This window comes from Ctenopharyngodon idella, chromosome 6, assembly GCF_019924925.1.
Source record: "Ctenopharyngodon idella isolate HZGC_01 chromosome 6, HZGC01, whole genome shotgun sequence".
Classification (NCBI taxonomy): Eukaryota; Metazoa; Chordata; class Actinopteri; order Cypriniformes; family Xenocyprididae; genus Ctenopharyngodon; species Ctenopharyngodon idella.
The window spans coordinates 34,009,079-34,029,454 of record NC_067225.1 but is presented as its reverse complement, the minus strand read 5'-3'; the positions used below and the strand labels follow the sequence as shown (position 1 = coordinate 34,029,454).

General features: G+C 37.8%; 1 long non-coding RNA gene across 2 annotated transcripts; it reads left to right on the top strand.

Annotated features, from left to right (window-relative positions):
* The first annotated feature begins 4,054 nt into the window (after positions 1–4,054).
* LOC127514462 (uncharacterized) lies at positions 4,055–20,337 on the top strand. Of its 2 annotated transcripts, XR_007930642.1 has the most exons (7): positions 4,055–4,172; positions 5,253–5,294; positions 5,526–5,590; positions 9,707–9,800; positions 10,095–10,142; positions 10,923–11,000; positions 19,957–20,337. It is a non-coding gene; the product is annotated as an uncharacterized LOC127514462 (long non-coding RNA). The 2 variants fall into 2 exon arrangements; XR_007930641.1 differs by having other exon boundaries at positions 10,095–11,000.
* The last annotated feature ends 39 nt before the right edge of the window (positions 20,338–20,376 follow it).

Below are 20,376 nucleotides of genomic sequence, written 5' to 3'. Positions count from 1 at the left end.
TTGGCCTTTGAACGGTTAAACCGAATTACCTTTTGACACTTCAAAATCTTTAAAATACCTTTATATGTAGCAAAATAATTAAAACCTGTTTGGATTCAATAAAAAAGATCTAGTTGTACTACCTTACATACTTTGGATGTCATATCTTTGTTTTTTATTAAGGCCTTTGGACAAAAAAATGACCGTCACATCAAAAAATTACCCATATAAACAGACTTCAGTGGCAAATATCAAGAGTATCAACTGCCATTTCACATTTTTACATTCCATTCAAATAAATTGTGTTTATTCATATCATTTCAACTGTGTGAACAGCCGCACGAGACATTTCTCACTCGCGAAAAAAACCGTTAAACTGACCGGAAAAGCGCGCGAACAGTGAGTCTGAGGTAAGACACAGCGAATTACACCAATAACTACAACCAAACCAAAAAAAGTCTAACAAATTTGCATAATAGCATATATTTGAAATAGCATAATGTCATAATAATATTTAGGTTAATATTACAGTACCTACAGTCAAGGACTGATTAAAAAACGACTAGATTTGGCATCATTTGAATTAAGAACAGTCAATGAATGAATTAAGAAATTAATTTGAATTAAGAACGCTGGCTATAGCAATGGATTCTATCTATATCCTTCTTTTTCTTTCATTAATATGTTTGGTAAACATTTTACTCCGAAAGAAGTACGATGTGGCACAACATTCGCGGTCATTTGCAGAACTACCATGAACATGGTAACGTGTTTCCTACGACGTCGCAAGAGGGCGCGCTGTCAACACCATAAAATTTGTGAAAATACGCGTTCATAAAGCTAAAAATTCTTCAGCTGAGCACGGTTTACAACAAATCAATCAGATGTTATTTTCCCGGTCTAAATTTCACCTTCACAATCAGTTAAACTTTAATTCAGGTCTATTTCTCCTCATTCCTGACCGTCCAGTGGTTTTCCACACAGCGCACATTCAATCCTATTAGACTGAAGGGTTTGTAGGGTTTGTTTCTGGTTAATAAGGGCTGCATGGAAGCACACACTGAGTTCCGTGTGTCCGGTTACAGGTGAGGTGAGTGGCGCTGTAATCCACTAACAGCGCTGACCTTAAGCGACAAGACTATCGGCATTTTGCCAAGATCTTAACCACCATCCACACAAACCAAAACCAATTCCACCTGGCAATCTGTAGCACTTTCCTTAGGATAGTAAAGTTTGTCCCTGCAAGTCCTCGAAGTGCAAATAAAATCCGGTATAATGATCGAAGGATTTTTTTTAATGAATCTCATGAATCACATTTTACAAAACAACCCAAAGACAAAAAATGTTTTGAATTAATATAATGAACTTGGCCTAATATAATATCTTAATATGCTATATTTAAGTATTTACCGCCGTATACTATTCCCTGCCCTGTCCAGTGGCAAATCAACGGAATATCAACTGCCATTTCACATTTTTACATTTCATGTAAGTAAATTGTGTTGATATCATTTCAACTGTGTGAACAGCCGCACGAGACCTTTCTCACTCGCGAACAAAAAAACGTTAAACTGACCGGAAAAGCGCGCGAACAGGAAGTCTGAAATGAAGACAAACGTTTTCTGAGGTAAGATGCAGTGATTTACACCAATAACTACAACCAAATAAAAAAAAAAGCCTCGGGAGGAGGACAGCGCATGCGTGTAAACTGCTCGGGAATTATTTATTTAAAAAAGTTCGAAATTTATACCGCAATTTGACCGTTGTTCTTGAACACTGAATCAGGTTTGTTTGGTCGTCATCAAAATCTGAGCGTCAAATCTGATCGATTCACAGGAAGTGATTATCGGCCGATCGATCGGAACACCTTTCGCATTCTTGCGGTGAAATCGGCGTTGTCATGACGTCATTTTCACTCCAGCGTGATCAGTCACATGACATTTACGACTCTAAAAAAAAAAAATTGTACACTGAACTGAACAAAAATGGCAGCATGAAGGTTTGGGATTTTATTTTAAATATTGATTTCAAGTGATGAAAAAAAATGCATTGTTTAAGTATACAACCTCCTCACAAAGTATTTGTTGACTTCTGAATGTCATTAGTGAACAACATATCAGATCATCTGTGCAAAGTGTCATTTGTGCTGAAAGGCTCCACAGATTCAGTGATGTATTAATGAAGTTTTAAGTGATTGAGTGAACGTTGTGAATGAGAGTTGATCTCGTGTGATTGGTCAGTTTGCTGGCTTACAGTCACACAGATGCTGTGACCATATGCACAGTGACTTCCAGACTGCCAGGTTAAGCTCTCTCTCACTCACACACACACACACACACACACAAATAATCAAATAAACAAGTTTCTTATGAGCACTATATGAAAAACACTTTTGAGATCGACGTAAGATACTAATTCCAATGCTGACTTTGTGTAAAACATGATTAATGTGTGATTTGAAAGAAAGTTCAGAATCAAGCCATACACCAAGATATTTAATAGTATCAACTTTCTGCAGAGGAGTAACGTCTTTACATGATACAACACAGGAACAAGTTTTGGATTTAAGTTTCTGTCTAGAACCAAAATCATAATATATGACATTGTTTTATTAAGCACTAATTTGTTAGCCAAAACCAATCTTGTAAAGTATTAAAATCAGACTGAAGAGATCAGAATTAGATGCGTATATGATGGTAGCATCAGCATAAAGTTAAACCTGACGATTTTTGAGAATTAATGGTAGATTATTTACATAAATAGAAAAAAGAAGTGGTCCCAGTATTGAACCTTGAGGCACACCTCTTTTTTGAATCAAAAGATCAGATTTATTCCCATTTAGGACAGCACATTGTTTTCTGTTGTGCAGATATGAATTAAAACACAAAACTGTATTTTCAGAAAAACCAATAGCATGAAGTTTATCTAAAAGCAAGTAACGATCAACCAAATCAAAAGCTTTAGTTTATTCCTGCCTGCCATTTCAATCGGTGCTGTTTGAAAGTGTCTAAAAGAACTGTCATAAGAGGCTTTTCCCAGAATGCACCTGTCCGTTAGTTAAATTGGTCCAGTCTAAATCAGGTAAAGGTAAGATTTCGACCACCTGTGCGAGAATCCACTGTATGAGGAGAGATCAGCCTCAGTTCACAAATAAAAGTTGCAGGTGTCCATTCACATAAACCTCCTCAAGCTCATTGAGAGCTTACAACTCTTTCTGGATTAGCGTGAATGCACGTGATTAGCGTGAAAAGAAGAAGCTCACTTTCCAAAGCTGCAGAGATGCCAGAGGAATATAGAGGAATTCATGCAATATATACTGCCGTTCTGAGACAAACAATACTGGAAATTATATTAAAATATGCATGCATGTATAAGAGCAGGGATGTATTTTAGGTCGCCATTTAATTTTTTTTTTACCATTTTAATCACTTTTTGTGCAGTTACGTTCAATAGTTTTGCAGTGACAAAAGAATTTTTAAAAGTACAAATATTACATGTTCCATAAATAATACATGTTCCTTCTCACACGGCAAGAAATGATGTGCTTTTAATATACTATCTCTGTATTTAAAAAAATAATTTAGCACTTGTAGTACACTATGGGTTCAAGTGTACTAAAAGTGGTATCTAAATACATTTTTAAATGCAGAGATAGTATATTAAAAGCACATTTTAGTTCATATTTCATAGTGTCTCAAAATAGCACACTTAGTTGTTCTTAATATAATCTTAAGAAGTACTGAAGAAGACTTTTAGTATATTAAGTACGAAATTAGTGCGTGAAAATAGAGCACTTTAAGTATATTATAAAAATTTACTTTTTTCTCACCTGGGAGTGTGTGTTTATGTGTGTGTGAGAGAGAGAGTGTGTGTGTGTGTTTACGGTGTGTATTTCTGTATAGAGTGTAACTCTACATCTGTTGCTCAGCCCTTCGACATCTGGGCAGCTTTCTCTCACTCAACGAAATCCATCCAGTCTTTACAGGATTTGTTTTTCCACTGCAGATGGTCCTGTGCACATGTTTCCCTCCCATTGGCTCTGGGTCCGACCCTGCTACCGGCACAGCACACTCAGATCTGCATAAAAGGACGCTTTCACCCCGTCTGTTCCACCCCGTCTGCACACACACACACACACACACACACACCGCTGAGGAGAGACCGGCACAGAGATGCATGCGCAGGAGAGGCAGGTAAGCGTGCACAATTATATGAATCATTCTCTATTATTGTTTGCTTTGTTTTTGTTTCTTTTTAATGCATTTATTTTTATGCACAAAGTCACTGCATGCATCTCATTATCTCACTTAAAGCTGCAAACGTGTGCAACATATGCATCTTTGAAATACTTAGAAATGTGTGCATAAATTCATTAGAAGCAGAAGAGATTGAAGTTTCATTAGAATAGCACACTTAACTTAGTTAACGTCCACTTAAACAAGCTAAAACAAATATTGCACCTTAACTTGTGCAAAGAAAAACTCTTTTTCTAGAAAGATAATGCATGCATCTTTTTATCTCACTTCAGCCTTAAAGTTGCAAATGTGTGCAAAGATATATAACGTCTTTGAAATGTATACATTGTTCATAATTTCCTAAGAAGCAGAAGAGATTGAAGTGAAGATTTATTAGAATAGCAGGATTAACAGGTTCTGTCAGTGATGTCTGATTATGTTGGTGCATTTTTTAAGCTCTAAATAATAATTATTCTTCGGACAGCTCCAGCAAACATTTTTATTCCTTGCATTGGCAATGAAATATCCAGATGTGTAGATTGATTTTTGTATAATTCATTGTAAAGTTGGATATTAACTTGCAACAAATGAATCAACAATAATTTGTGCAAAGAAAAACACTTTCTCTAATAGGAAGATGCATCTCATTATCTCACTTTAGCCTTAAAGTTGCAAACGTGTGCGACATATGAAATACTTAGAAATGTGTGCATTTTTCATAAATTCGTTAGAAGCAGAAGAGCTTGAAATGAAGTTTCATTAGAATAGCAGGATTAACCGGTTCTGGGATTGATTTCTATGAAGTTTATGGGAAGCTCTAAATAAAAATGACTTGTCAGACAGATCCCGCAAACAATTTTATTCCATGTGATGGTAATGAAATATCCATGTGTGGATTCATTTCTTTGTAAAGACGGATGTTAACTTCAACAAGTTGCAACAAATGAATTAACAGTAAATGTTTCACCTTAATCTGTGCAAAGCAAAACAAAATTTCTCTAATAGGAATGCATTTGTTCTGTTTTGAATGTTCATTAGTTTTGACTATAGGAGCGTCACCTCAATCTTCCTCCACCAGAGGTCAGTGCTGTTCAACAATACTGAAGCGTCCTGTCAGTTTACAGTATGTCAAGCTTTAATGAATGATTTGGCTTGATATATTCACACAGTTATAGTAAATACAGGAACAGTTTTGAATGATCCCATCACTATGATTTCACATTTGTTCATATTTCATATATAGAATCCAAAGGTATATTGAGTTTGTGTCTGATGCCTTTGTCTCTTTCTTTCTTGCAATGAAAAACCCAGAAGGTCACCTGGATAGTGGAACATACAATCTGATGGTGCTTTTTTACAATCAACTACCATTTTGGGTGAGTATACTGACATATTATGCATTTTTATGAATGGATTAAAGGGATAGTTCACCCAAAAATGAAAACTCTGTCATCATTTACTCACCCTCATGTTGTTCCAAACCTGTATGAGTTTCTTTCTTCTGTTGAACAGAATTAAACAGTTGATGGTAGCCATTGACTTCCATAGTAGGAAAACATGAGGTTGAGTGAATGATGACAGAATTTTCATTTTTGGGTGAACTATCCCTTTAATAATGGCTTCAGAATTTTTAATAAAATAAACTTGTTATCTTAAATAATGTACAGTGAATCTCCTGGCAATAATATGTTTGGATTAAACTTGTGCAAAAGTAGAAATTAAGGGTAGCACTTTATTTTACAGTCCTGTTCCCCATGTACATGTAATTATTATAGTAATTGCAAGGCACTAACACTGAACCTACCCATAATCCTACACTCTAAAAAAATGCTGGGTTGAAAATGGACAAACCCAGCTGTTGGGTTAAATGTTTGCCTAACCTGCTGGGTAGTTTAATTTAACTCAACTATTGTTTAAAAATGACTGTATTACTTGCTTAAAATGAACCCAAAATAGGTTGGAAATTAACATTAATTAATATGTTTAATAAATGAACATTTATTAATACGTTTAATGAATAATAATTAAACAATAAACATTTATTAAATTGCTTATTAATAAATGTTCACCTTTTGATTATTATTGTTTCCTCTAGTAATTATGTGTCTGATTTTTAATTTCCAACATATTTTTGGGTTCATTTTAATCCAGACATATAGTAATTTTTAAACAATAGTTGAGTTAAATAAAACTGACCAGCACGTTGGGCAAACATTTAACCCAACCACTAGGTTAAAACAACCCAATCTCTGGGTTTGTCCATTTTCAACCCAACTTGTAGTTACCCTGTATTACCCAGTACTTTCTTAGGTAAGTACATTGTAAGTGCACATACTGTAAAATAAAGTGCAACCACATTAAGAAGTTATATACTTAAAGACAATGAAGCCTATTTTAAAGGATTTTATTTTTGCATTATGACATTAGTTTATGACAGTAATCATGTTTACACACAAATTCTCATTATTGTAATGCAAAAAAAAAAAAAAAAAAAAAACAGAAGTATATATATATATATTTTTTTTTTATTATATAAAGTCTAGTTTTTTATTATTTATTTATTTTAAAATTTTTTGTGAGATTCACCATTTAGTTTGCTCTTAGATTTTTGAAGAAACACTGATGCTATGAAACTATCTACAGCTTTCCCTGTTGACCTACTAACATAAACACACTTTCTTCTCTGTAAGCTGAAAGTGTCTCTCGCTGTAGCTTAAGCACCTTCCAAGACGGCCTGGTAGTTTCCATCCACAAGAATTAGGTCTGTGCAGGAAATTATGTGAGTGGTTGGGGCTTTGAGCCAATGAGGGTTTAGAGAGAATGAAAAGACAGGTGACATTAATTCCCTGACCTGTTCTGATGCTAGCTTACTCCAGATAAACGAACAGCGCTCGTCCTTTCTGAAAACACCCAACACTCTCTTCATCTCGGTGCTCTTTTAATCATGTAGATGCTTATGCTTTATATCACAATGGTTGTGAAACGACGTATCCTGAATATTGACTTACTTGTACAACAGTGCGGATTTAAGATTCTTAATTTAAGAAATCACATATTTATTTATTTGTTCTAAATTAATGTAGCATTTTCTCCACATTGCCAGTAGGGGCTCTGTCTCTGCACAGCAGCGAGAAACCCTTTTTACATGCGAAGACATTTCAAAACCAACAACCCATAGTGGATAATGGATGCATAACTTGGATGCATAACTCATTTAAACATTAGGGAAGATGCTTTTATCCAAACTAATTACGTTTTAACAGTGCATGCATCCCCTGGGATTCGAACCCATGAATTCCCGTTGTTAGCACTATATTGACCCTATGATGAATGTATTGTTAAGGATAGGTTGCTGATTAATAAGTGATCAGATGCACCATTTTCAGCTGCTGGACGATAAAAGATTCAAAGAAAAGTAGAGAAGTCGAGCCAGAATGCTGGGATTGAGCTTGATCTCAAGCCAATTGAATCTGTAACTTAAGTGAATAGTTTTCTGTCAACCCATACATGAACATGCTTCTGTTTTACTGAAATAAGTGTTCTGGCAGCGACTATCAAACATTTCCCACCACTGCTTGGCTGGACAGAGAGGTTTCAGTGGGCCTACAGCCAGACAGTATATCCAAACCACACAAATGTTTCATCACTGATGTAGGAGGCTAGAACTTGCTCCTTATGTTGCAAAAGAACACAAATGTTTGCAATTGAATGATTTTCAGACGGAAGCCTAGAAGGCAGTCATGCAGCTCCTTTGTTTGTGGTAGTTACGCTTTGCCTCCTCTGGGGTCTCCAGCTTGTTAGACTCATTGGTGACTTTTGGCTTTGAGTTTGAGTTGTGGGATTTCACATGCAAAAAAACCATACAGTTTAAATGGGGTCAGGCAATGGCACATTCAAAGTCCTCCTACTGCTGCGTTCTACCTTTTTTTCCCCAACCCTTTTGGCAAATGTTGCTGAGGGAGTTAACTGGTGGCAGCCTATCACTCTGCAGCTCTTTACTAGTTGCCCTTTGAGGTTAAGCAGGGTTGAGCCAGGACAGTACCTGGATTGGAGACCCTCCTAGGGTGAAAACTAAGGGACTGGACTGTATCAGTCCAAGTGGCCCAGGATAGTGACATCTTCCTTTGGATGAGATGTTAAAAAGTGGACCTGACTGGTCTAGGTGGATGCTGTACATTGGCAACCTTTGATTAAGGGATGAACTGATATACTGTCTAAGGGTTTTTTCTTTACTATAACCTCACTTGCAATGTGTTATGTTACCTCAAGCCATATCTAAACCTGAGACCATCAACAGTAGAATAAGGGTCTAAATGCACTGAGTTTTGGATGCATTTCAGAGAAAATATCTTGAGATTGAGAGTATATCTGAAAGTGGTTTCTCTACGTTAGTAGTGATACTAATGTTAATAGATCACTGTACTTCTACAGCAAGAAAGCAGAGGTTTTGTAGACAGTAGATGTGTCAGTCCAAATGGCCCCTTATTTCTTCGGATAAGATGTTTTAAACTGTAGACCTGACTGGATCTGTACATTGGGAAGCTTTATTCCATTGGGAAAAAAACCACCTTCAGTCAAGTCTGTGTGCGGTGGGATCAACTGATATGTTACAAGGGGTTAAAGGTCCTTCAGACTGGGTCTCTCTAAAGGTGGTGATACACGGGGCAACTTTTTGAGCAATGTTGCTGGGCAATCTTACCGTCAACGGGCAACCAGGTGAGACACAGGGCCCATGTCCGATCTAAAGTATCCAGATAGAAATTTGTTGCCCATTCTCAATGGGAAAGTGCCCAATTTTGCCGAGCGATATTGCTTGGGCACTTTCCTATTGAGAATGGGCAACAAATTTCAATCTAAAGTATCCAGATAGAAGTTTGTTGCCCATTCTCAATGGGAAAGTGCCCAAGAAACATTGCTCGGGAACAAGTTGCCCCGTGTATCATCACCTCGAGTCTGAAATCTAAAATGCCCCAACTTCAGAACCAGAATGTCTGGAATAAGACTTCCAAACCTTGACACTTCTTTAAATTGAAAGACAAGAAAACAGGTGCTGATAAAGCCCACCAGGATAGCTGGAGCACTAACCTCGACCTAACTTCTTTGTTGCCAACAATAACCCTCATTCTATCTCTTCCTCGTTTCATTGATGTTAAATTGCATGGGTAGAAAAACTTCATCCCCAGTGTCCAAGATACTAGATGCCCCAACGTTAGTACCGGAAAAATGTCTGGAATAAGTCTTCCAAAGCTTGGACACTCCATTAAATTGAAAGACAAGAAAACAGGTGCTGATAAAGCCCACCAGGATAGCTGGAGCACTAACCTCCAACCATCCTCTTTGTTGCCGACAATGATCCTGATTCTATCTCTTCCTCGTTTCATTGATGTTAAATTGCATGGGTAGAAATACTTCGACCCCAGTGCTCAAGATGTCTCTCATCTCACATTCCCTTGTGAATGAGCTTCACCAAATATCACCGTATTCTCTTGTAGGGACTTGGGATTGGGATGGATTCAAACAATTTGTTACCTGTCCAAATCTTTCATCGGTAGACTACACCACCTGCCAAACTAGAACAAAGATTAGGTAAGGACAACAAAATATTGTTCGTTACCTAATGTACTTGCATGTGCCAGGGACCTTTGTTTTTGGCGAGCACAATGTCCAAGGTTCCCAATCTGACATTCCCTCTAGATCATTACCCCAACTGGGGACTGATTCAATTCCCTCTGTAGATGATGCAAGAAACTTCCATCCTTAAGTTTCTGTGTTGATTTGCAGGAACTCTTTATCAGACCCATCAATTAATGCTAAAGACTGAAGAGGGCTTTGTTGCTTCCAGTTGTCTCAAACAGTAAACAACCTTCTTTTCAATTCTAGGAGTCTAGAATGCACCAGATCCACTAGAAGATGAGCAAAACAAATAGGGTATGTACACTGTTTGGTTTTTGTCTTGTCTTTCTCTGTTTTTCAAAGGGCAAAAGGACAAAATTCTGTCAAATACTTTCAAACTCCAAAACAGAACACCTGCGGCATGTCTGGTTTTGTTCTTGTTGATAGTTATTCTGGGTTTTCTTCATTCAGCTGATGCTCAGACGTCGTTACCAAAGGTAGCTTCTTGTAGGAACCTGGGAGCTTCACAATGATGGTAGTTTATGAATCAACTCTTCTAGGATTTGATCCTGCAGTCTTTCAGTTACAAATGGAGATCTGTAATCACTGAAACTCACCACGGCACTCCACGAAACACCTTATAAAGCTGCTAAAAAGTGTATCAGCATCTATGCATGTTAAAAAATGCTTCTATTATCAGGTAAATGTAGATCAGGACTTTCCATAGACTTTGAATTCTATGTGATAGTTCATTGTTTTCAAATTTTCTTTTTTGGAAACACATTTGTGTGGTTTAGTGGCTAAAAATTAGAGCTAGTTTGAACCCTTCAGAGAACGAGCCACGAGCCTTCAAGCAAGACATTTACCCACAGGTTCCTCTTGGGCGACTGAATCTGTGCTGTAAGTTGCATCAGGTAAATCTGTCTGCTGAATGAATATCTGTTCATATAACTTGAAATGTAGGAATACATTCACTCACAATCTCTGATAAATCCTCAGGCGCCACCTGTTGTTTGTTTTAGGTATGACTACCTGAAAACTTTCTAGTTTTCTGATGCAAAACTCACCTTCTTTTGTTGTTGTTTTTCTCTCCAGAGTTGCATGTTGGGGCAAGAATGATGTTCGTCCAGAAATTTGATAATCAAGGCCTTAGTCATACACCAAAGAATTAAGGTTTGTCTGAGAAACTAATTTGTTTAAAATAGTCCCAGATTACAAAAACATATCTGATAGCTATGTTTGTCCCTCTGATGTAGGTGCTGTGAAGCTATACGTTTAGTCCGGCTATACATTTAGTTAGTTACTCGTCTTCCCTTACTCATACTCATCTCCAAATCTGCTGTTTAAGGGTTTTTCTTTACTATAATCTCACTTTCACTGTGTACTTACCGCGAGCCGTATCTAAACCTGCCATCAATGGCAGAATAAGAGTCAAAATGCACTGCTAAATGAAGCTCTTTGGATGCATTACAGGCTTATATTTAGAAAGTAAAATCTGAGTAAATCTGAAAGCGGTGATATTAATGTTAATAGATCGCTGAGCTACTACAGTAAGTAAGCAGAGGTTATGTAGATGACTGTAGATGACAACTTTTACAAATATGAACATGCATGTGGATCTGAGAGGTGTGAATTTGTTCCTCTTTTGGTAGAAAAATGTAGTTACTTGAGCTTGTTCCTGTTATTGAAACTGTGCCACCTAGTGGAAACTGTCTGGATCTTCTTTATATTATGCAAAAGCCAGTGTTCATTTCTCATCACATTATTGAACCCCATCTTAAAAACGGTACTGACCAATCACAGCTTAGTATCTGTTGCAGTTTTTATTCACGTTAGTGTGCCATTCACGGTGGATAAAATGCTTTGCATTGTTACTACTGATGTAAGAATAATATCAATCAATTTTAGTACTTCATGAGCAAATTTTACTGAAAATTGTTCACCGCATTTCATGTTCTGCAATCTGTCAATTCAATGAGAAATACGTGAGATTTATTTTATCTGAATATGTGCATACACTGCACACATTGTTGAACAGTGACGTAACTTCATAACTTAGTATAAAGTTCATATTTGAACACTGATTCTGATGACTGAACACTGATGACGGGTGAAAGTTCAGTTAGTCGTGAAGTACGTGTTTGAAGTGTATTTCATAGGTGTGTGATGTCTGTCTGAAGTCTGTTAATGACGTCTCGTCTCATCTTGAGTGACAGTCCATATAGACGCGTCTCTCCATCAGCAGATTCTATCCGTCAATCACTGTCTCTATCAATCAGCCTGTTGCTGCCATCATTTACTCGCCATCAAACATGCATGACTTTCTTTCTCCTGAAGAACACGAAGGAATGATCATTTAGGGTGAATTATCACTTTAATTTTAGCTGCATTAGTCTAAGGTCTTAAGGCCCAATCACACCAAGAACGATAGCTATAATGATGATGACTATATAGAGTTCTGCAGGAATGATGTATTTTTGTTCGTTTATAGTCTACGTTTAGCTTTAGTTCTTCTTACGTCACCTGTATTGAAATCTTTTGTGAGTTTGGTCTCTTTTCTCTAGTGTCTTGTGAGTTTCAGATCTGTTGTTTTCAGTTGGACAGCAGGGGTGATATCAGTTAATACGTGGCCGATATAAACATCTTCTGCACATGTTGGATGTTGTCTCATTCTGGTTTGTTGTCATCAGTTTGTGTCGTGACTCGTGAGGGTTTTGATGTGATAGTATTTGCAATTCAGTGTCCACAGATAACGGCATATGACCCCAGTGGCTTGTGTTTGGATTTGTGGAATTCCATGAAAATGTCCTTTTTTAGTAAATGTGAATCTGGTTGACCTGTACATGTGTGAGCGTGCAATTCCTGGTTGTGTTTGCATCATTTATTAGCTAGATGAGTCATGATGAATGCTGCACTGTGTGGCACTGTTGCTTTCTCTTGTAGTGTTTTATCACTGTCCTGATAAACCTGGAATAAGGATTTCTCTGGATTCATCCTGTGTTGTTTTTAGAAGTATGGATGATAGTCTATTTATGGTTAGTTAAATGAGTGAGCAGAGGCCACAGTTTTAAAATCCGACATGCCTTTGCATGAAATGATGTTAATGTTTTGTAGTGAGTTACAGTGAATTCATATGAAGATCATTATATCATCAAATATTGTTTGAATTTTATACAAGTTACTGGTTAAAATGGACATGATTTATTTACATTTGTGCATTTGGCAGATGTTTCATCCAAAGCCACTTACACTGCTATACATCCGTCATCCATCCATCCACGTATCTATCCATCCATCTATTCATCAATCCACATTTCTATCTTTCCATCATCTATCTATCTGTCCATCCATCCATCCATCACCCATTAATCCATCCATCCATCATCCACAAATCTATCTTATCTTTCCATCCATCCATTCATCCACATATCCACCCATACATCATGCATTTATCCATTTATCTATCTATCTATCTATCTATCTATCTATCTATCTATCCATCCATACATACATCCATCCACATATCTATCCATCCATCTATCCATCATCCATCCATCCACATATCTCTTTCCATCATCTGTTCATCCATCCATCCATCATCCATTAATCCATCCATCAATCCACGTATCTATCCATCCATCTATCCATCCATCCACATATTTATCTTTCATCATCTGTTCATCCATCCATCCATCCATCCATCCACGTATTCATCCATCCATCCATCATCCATTAATCCATCCATCAATCCACGTATCTATCTATCAGTCTGTCCATCCATCCATCCATCCACATATCTATCTTTCTATCCATCGATCCATCCACCCACCCACTCTTCCATCCATCATCCATCCATCCATCCATCCATCCACCCATGTATCTATCAGTCTATTGATCCATCCGTTTATCCATATATCTATCTGTCTATCCATCCATCCATCCACCCATCCTTCCATCCACATATCTGTCTGTCTATTGATCCATCCATCCATCTATTCATCCACATATCTATCTGTCTATCCATCCATCCATCCACCCATCCATCCATCCATCCATCCATCCATCCACATATCTATCTGTCTATCCATCCATCCATCCATCTATGCACCCATCCATCCATCCATCCATCCACGTATCTATCCATCCATCTATCCATCAATCCACATATCTATCTTTCCATCATCCATCCATCCATCCACATATCTATCCATCTATCCATCCATCCACGTATCTTTCCATCATCCATCCATCCATCCATCCATCCACATATCTATCCATCTATCCATCCATTCACGTATCTTTCCATCATCCATCCATCCATCCATCCATCCATCCACGTATCTATCTGTCTATCCATCCATCCATCCATCCACATATCTATCCATCTATCCATCCATCCACGTATCTTTCCATCATCCATCCATCCATCCATCCATGTATCTATCAGTCTATTGATCCATCCATCCATCCATCCACATATCTATCTGTCTATCCATCCATCCATCCATCCACATATCTATCCATCTATCCATCCATCCACGTATCTTTCCATCATCCATCCATCCATCCATGTATCTATCAGTCTATTGATCCATCCATCCATCCATCCATCCACATATCTATCTGTCTATCCATCCATCCATCCATCCATCCATCCACGTATCTATCCATCCATCTATCCATCCATCCACATATCTATCTGTCTATCCATCCATCCACATATCTATCTGTCTATCCATCCATCCATCCATCCATCCACCCATCCATCCATCCATCCATCCATCCACATATCTATCTTTCCATCATCTTTCCATCCATCCATCCATCCACGTATCTATCCATCCATCCATCCATTCATCCATGTATCCACCCATACATCATCCATCCATCCATTTATCTATCCATCCATCCATCCATCCATCCACATATCTATCTAACCATCCATCTCCATATCCATCCATCCATCCGTCTTTCCATCCATCCATCCATCTACATATCTATCTGTCTATCCATCCATCCATCCATGCACCCACCCACTCTTCCATCCATCCATTCATGTATCTATCAGTCTATCCATCCATCCATTCATCCATCAATCCATGTGTCTATCTATACATCCATCCATCCATTCATGTATCTATCCATCCATCTATCCATCCATCCACATATCTTTCCATCATCCATCCATCCATCCATCCATCCACGTATCTATCCATCCATCTATCCATCAATCCACATATCTATCTTTCCATCATCCATCCATCCATCCACATATCTATCCATCTATCCATCCATCCACGTATCTTTCCATCATCCATCCATCCATCCATCCATCCACATATCTATCCATCTATCCATCCATTCACGTATCTTTCCATCATCCATCCATCCATCCATCCATCCACGTATCTATCTGTCTATCCATCCATCCATCCATCCATCCACATATCTATCCATCTATCCATCCATCCACGTATCTTTCCATCATCCATCCATCCATCCATCCATGTATCTATCAGTCTATTGATCCATCCATCCATCCATCCATCCACATATCTATCTGTCTATCCATCCATCCATCCATCCACATATCTATCCATCTATCCATCCATCCACGTATCTTTCCATCATCCATCCATCCATCCATGTATCTATCAGTCTATTGATCCATCCATCCATCCATCCATCCACATATCTATCTGTCTATCCATCCATCCATCCATCCATCCATCCACCCATCCATCCATCCATCCATCCATCCACATATCTATCTTTCCATCATCTTTCCATCCATCCATCCATCCACGTATCTATCCATCCATCCATCCATTCATCCATGTATCCACCCATACATCATCCATCCATCCATTTATCTATCCATCCATCCATCCATCCACATATCTATCTAACCATCCATCTCCATATCCATCCATCCATCCGTCTTTCCATCCATCCATCCATCTACATATCTATCTGTCTATCCATCCATCCATCCATGCACCCACCCACTCTTCCATCCATCCATTCATGTATCTATCAGTCTATCCATCCATCCATTCATCCATCAATCCATGTGTCTATCTATACATCCATCCATCCATTCATGTATCTATCCATCCATCTATCCATCCATCCACATATCTTTCCATCATCCATCCATCCATCATCCATCCATCAATCCACGTATCTATCTATCAGTCTATCTGTCCATCATCCATCATCCATCCATCCATCCATCCATCCATCCGCGTATCTATCCATCCATCCATCATCCATTAATCCATCCATCAATCCACGTATCTATCTATCAGTCTGTCTATCCATCCTTCCATCCATCACTCCAAGGTCATGTGTTCGATTCCCAGTATACCTTCAATGCAGTGTAAATCGCTTTGGATAAAAATACCAAATGCATAAATGTAATTATATGATGCACATCTTAACCAGTAACAGTTGAGTTTGAATTAAATTATAAACTTCTGATACAGTCCTTTTTAAGTTTTAAAAGAAAACACTGTCTGATTCTAATCTGATTATAACTGACAACTTTCACTGTGAGACATTTTCAGATATTTTGTTTACTTTGATTTGAACTTAAACACTGGAAACTGGCTGCTCTGAGTTCACAACACAAGCGTTGTTATCTAGTGACCGCTGGTCACTGTCACTCATGAGAGGTTGCAGGAGCTCGTGCTCTAAATGTGATGTAACTGAGTGGATATTTCAGGTAATGGGGTCTACAGTAATAGGATCAGCTCGTGGATTTAAGTTATTTGAAGTGTCTGACGCACTGCATTGTGGGAATGCACACATGCACTTAAACATTTTGCATGTGACCTCTTGATATTTTCCATATACAGAGATCCCAAAAAGTAAAGTCACTCTCCTAAATGTCTATATCAGGAACTTTACTCTCTAATAATGTCACCTTTCTTCATCGTGTCTGAATCAGCTTGTGGTTTGGTGATTTTTAGTGGATTTAAGAAGTCAGTTCTCCTCAAAAGAGAACTAGTTAATGTAGTTAATGTATCAACATCATCCACTAACTACAAACTAACACAATACTGACTGTCTTCATCTATTGATTTATCATTTAACAAACTTCTCCCTGTCAAATGTTTTTATCTGGAAAGTGTGTTTGTGTATCTTTCTTTACAATAAATGACACTTGTTGTGATATTTATTATCTGATATAACTGCATTCAGACATTTATATGCGTGACTGAAGTGTCCAAATACTTTTTGGGGTCACTGTAGATGAGAATGCAAAATAAATATATAATTATTAAACATATTCTTATTCTATAGCAGCAGATTTTAAAATTTCTTTCTGTCTTCATCATATTTGCTGGACTTTTACTGTCATCTTTGCTTTCGGTGTTTACTTTAGTGATGCTGCTGATTGTATAAAGGCATTTCAGGCACAGACTGTGCTTTAGTTGTCTTGTGTTTCCTGTTCTCTCAGGATGACGAATCGGTTAATTGAATGTTTAAACCCTGAGCATTTCACCGGGTGAAGACAACGTCACCTAACCTGTTTCTGTATGTCCCGTAAGAGTCTCCGAGCGGGTCATGACATTCATGAGGACACATCTTACACCTCAGACTGCGTGCAGATTATCGGCGCGTAGGGTGTGTGTGTGTGTTTGTGTGTTTATGGATGCAGGATTACAGTAATTCAGTGGGTCTGTGGGTTAGTATGTCAGTGTATCAGTAAGTCACTAGGTTTCACCGGAACATAAACGTCTTTGAATTAAATGAACAAAGCAAGCTGCTTCCTGCATTTGTGCACATTCACTTATGCGTACACACACACACACACACACACACACACACACACACACACACACACGCACACACGCACACACACAAACACAAATAAAGCAAAGTGCAGTGAAGAACTCTGTATAAAGCTAATGAGTTAAATCTTAAAGGGGTCATGAATTGAGAAATTAACTTTTCCTTGAGCTTTTGATATATCAGAGGTCATCGTACTATAAGAATATCCTGTAAGTTTCAGAACTGAAAACTTCCTTGTTAGTCCAAAAACAGCTTTTATTGACACCAGACCCAGAGAACGACTGATCCTGGAATGTGACTATCATAGATAGGTGAAACTCCGCCTCCGCAGAAGAAATCAACGCCTACTTCATCATTGCAGCATTAGCCCCGCCCACTGGTGTGTTAGTGAGATGAGGAGGAGAGAAGAGCGATACAGGACTAAAATAACATTACCTTTCAAAGGATCCTAATGCAGGAATATGTTATTTATTTTCAACAATGTGAATGTCTCAGTTGAGCTTTATTTATTTATATTCGGTTCATTTCACTGTGGATTCTTTGGTAAATCAATCGTATTTCGGTGCAAACAGACTTTTACGATATGAACTCGACAGTAATGCAACAACATGTCAGTAACTGTGTTCATTCTAATGCCTGATCTGATATTAATGATTCATGTACAGTCACATGTTCTTTGTGTCAGTAAATCAAACCAGTGACTAAACGCTCAACTTCACGTTGTTTCTTTCAGTAGGATGAAAATAATCTGTTATTTAAATGGTGATTAAATTATATACAGAAAGTGATCAAAGAACGCTCCCTTTACAATCACTGGAGCTGTCAATCAAACAGAGCGAGTTTATCAGTTCTGGACTCCCGTTTTATTCAACGAATCTCTTATTTACAGCACATTTGCACTGTTAGTTATGGTGAAAGCATCTGTTAGTGTGCAGAAATTGAGTTACAATGACGAGATCACTGCTTTCATGAGCTCAACAACATGTCTGTGATCGACTACAATGTTCATCACTGCAACCTTTCATGCCACGATCTGAATATAATGCCATAGATCTAAATGTAATGCAGCACTTTTCATGTAATAGTAAAAACATGCTAAAAGTTTTCGAGAGAGTATTACTTAGCTATTTCATAGGCGAAGATGTCAGCCAATCACAGCAGTGGGCGTTTACACTGAAGTCTCACAGCAGACACGCCCCTTAAAACAGAGTTCAAATCAGAGGCTAAAATCAAGGTAGGAAAAATGCCTTTTATTTCTAAATTATGACAATTTTTTGATGTAAAAAGCAAACTAACATTATAAGTGCACCCCAGGAAACATTATAAAACAATAAAACAGCACAGTTCATGACCCCTTTAAAGTCACCATGAAATCAAAATTGACATTTCTTTTTTTTTTTTAAATAATGGAATATTGCAGTGTTTATATTTAATGATTTATCGGTGCACATCATAATTGTGTTAAATTCATGTTCCTCATAGTCTTGAATCAGAATATCTTCTCCTCCCTCTTGCAGCATCTCTTCTCTTCTCTGATGATGAGGGCGGGGCAACCTGTCACTCACATGAGATCCACCAATAGCAAACCACAACCATCCAATCAATTCCCCACAGACAAAATCAAGCCCCGCCCTACATTTGTTCTTGTTTGAGAAGCGTTTCACTCGATATACGTCACTATAAGTAAGAAAAGACTAGCGTAACTTCCCTTTCATGCCGACTTTAACATTAAGAACCCTTCAGATAGTGTTGCTTTATTGTAAAGGCAACATACTGTACTTGTTTGAGGTTGATTCATGAGCAAATAATAATAATAACTGAATTATAATGTACTGATATGAAGGCATTGCTCTGCTCTCGGATTTACCTCAGCACCACTTTAGCATTTTGTTGGTGTGTTTACAAAGTGTAATGAACGACACCCTTTTCAACACGGCAAGACTTATCTGACCTGCTGAAATCAGTACAAACGGGCGATCCGAGTCAGTGTTACATATCAGATCACGCATTCAGGTGCATCAGTCAGGGACAAAATGCAACTGTTCTGTACACAACCTGACGAGAACTGCCAAAGAGTTTATCGTTCTCTTTAACTGGCCGCATCAAGTTATGTCTCACGTACAGTTAAGTCCAAAAGTCTGAGATCGCTGGAGCTTTTTGAGAAGTATTTGATGCACGTCTCTTTTGCTTTAATAACAGCATCACTGGAACAAAACCTGATGATCTCCGGCGTGATTTGAGCTTCTGTACAGAAAAATAACCATTTTGTCTTCATTTAACATCATATCTTTTATTTGTTTCAAAATCCTAAAACTTTGTTTATTTCCAGGTTGCTCTCAGACGTTCAGACGCCCTTGTACCTCGACTGTTGACAGCAATATTTGTGTTTGGTGAGTTTATGTTTATATTTCTATTTGATGTCACGTTTTCAGCTAAAGCAAACAAATTATTTTTTTATGATGGACAACCCTTACTCCGCCTGTTGAAGTCGTGCCAAAAAAATGACACTGTTGTTTACTCATCAAATATAGACATCTATAAAAACCACTTCAATTATTTGCCCAAGCAAACACGCTCTTTGCCTTTTAGACATTATTGATTACCTTCAGAGAATTACAGCGTTTTTCCAAGAGCGATGATCAATTACTTGTCAAGCGATAAGAGACTGTATGACATAAAAACGGTGAAATATTGTAATATCGCTCTGGATTTGCTGATGAAAGTGATACAGAAGAACATGTCAAATATC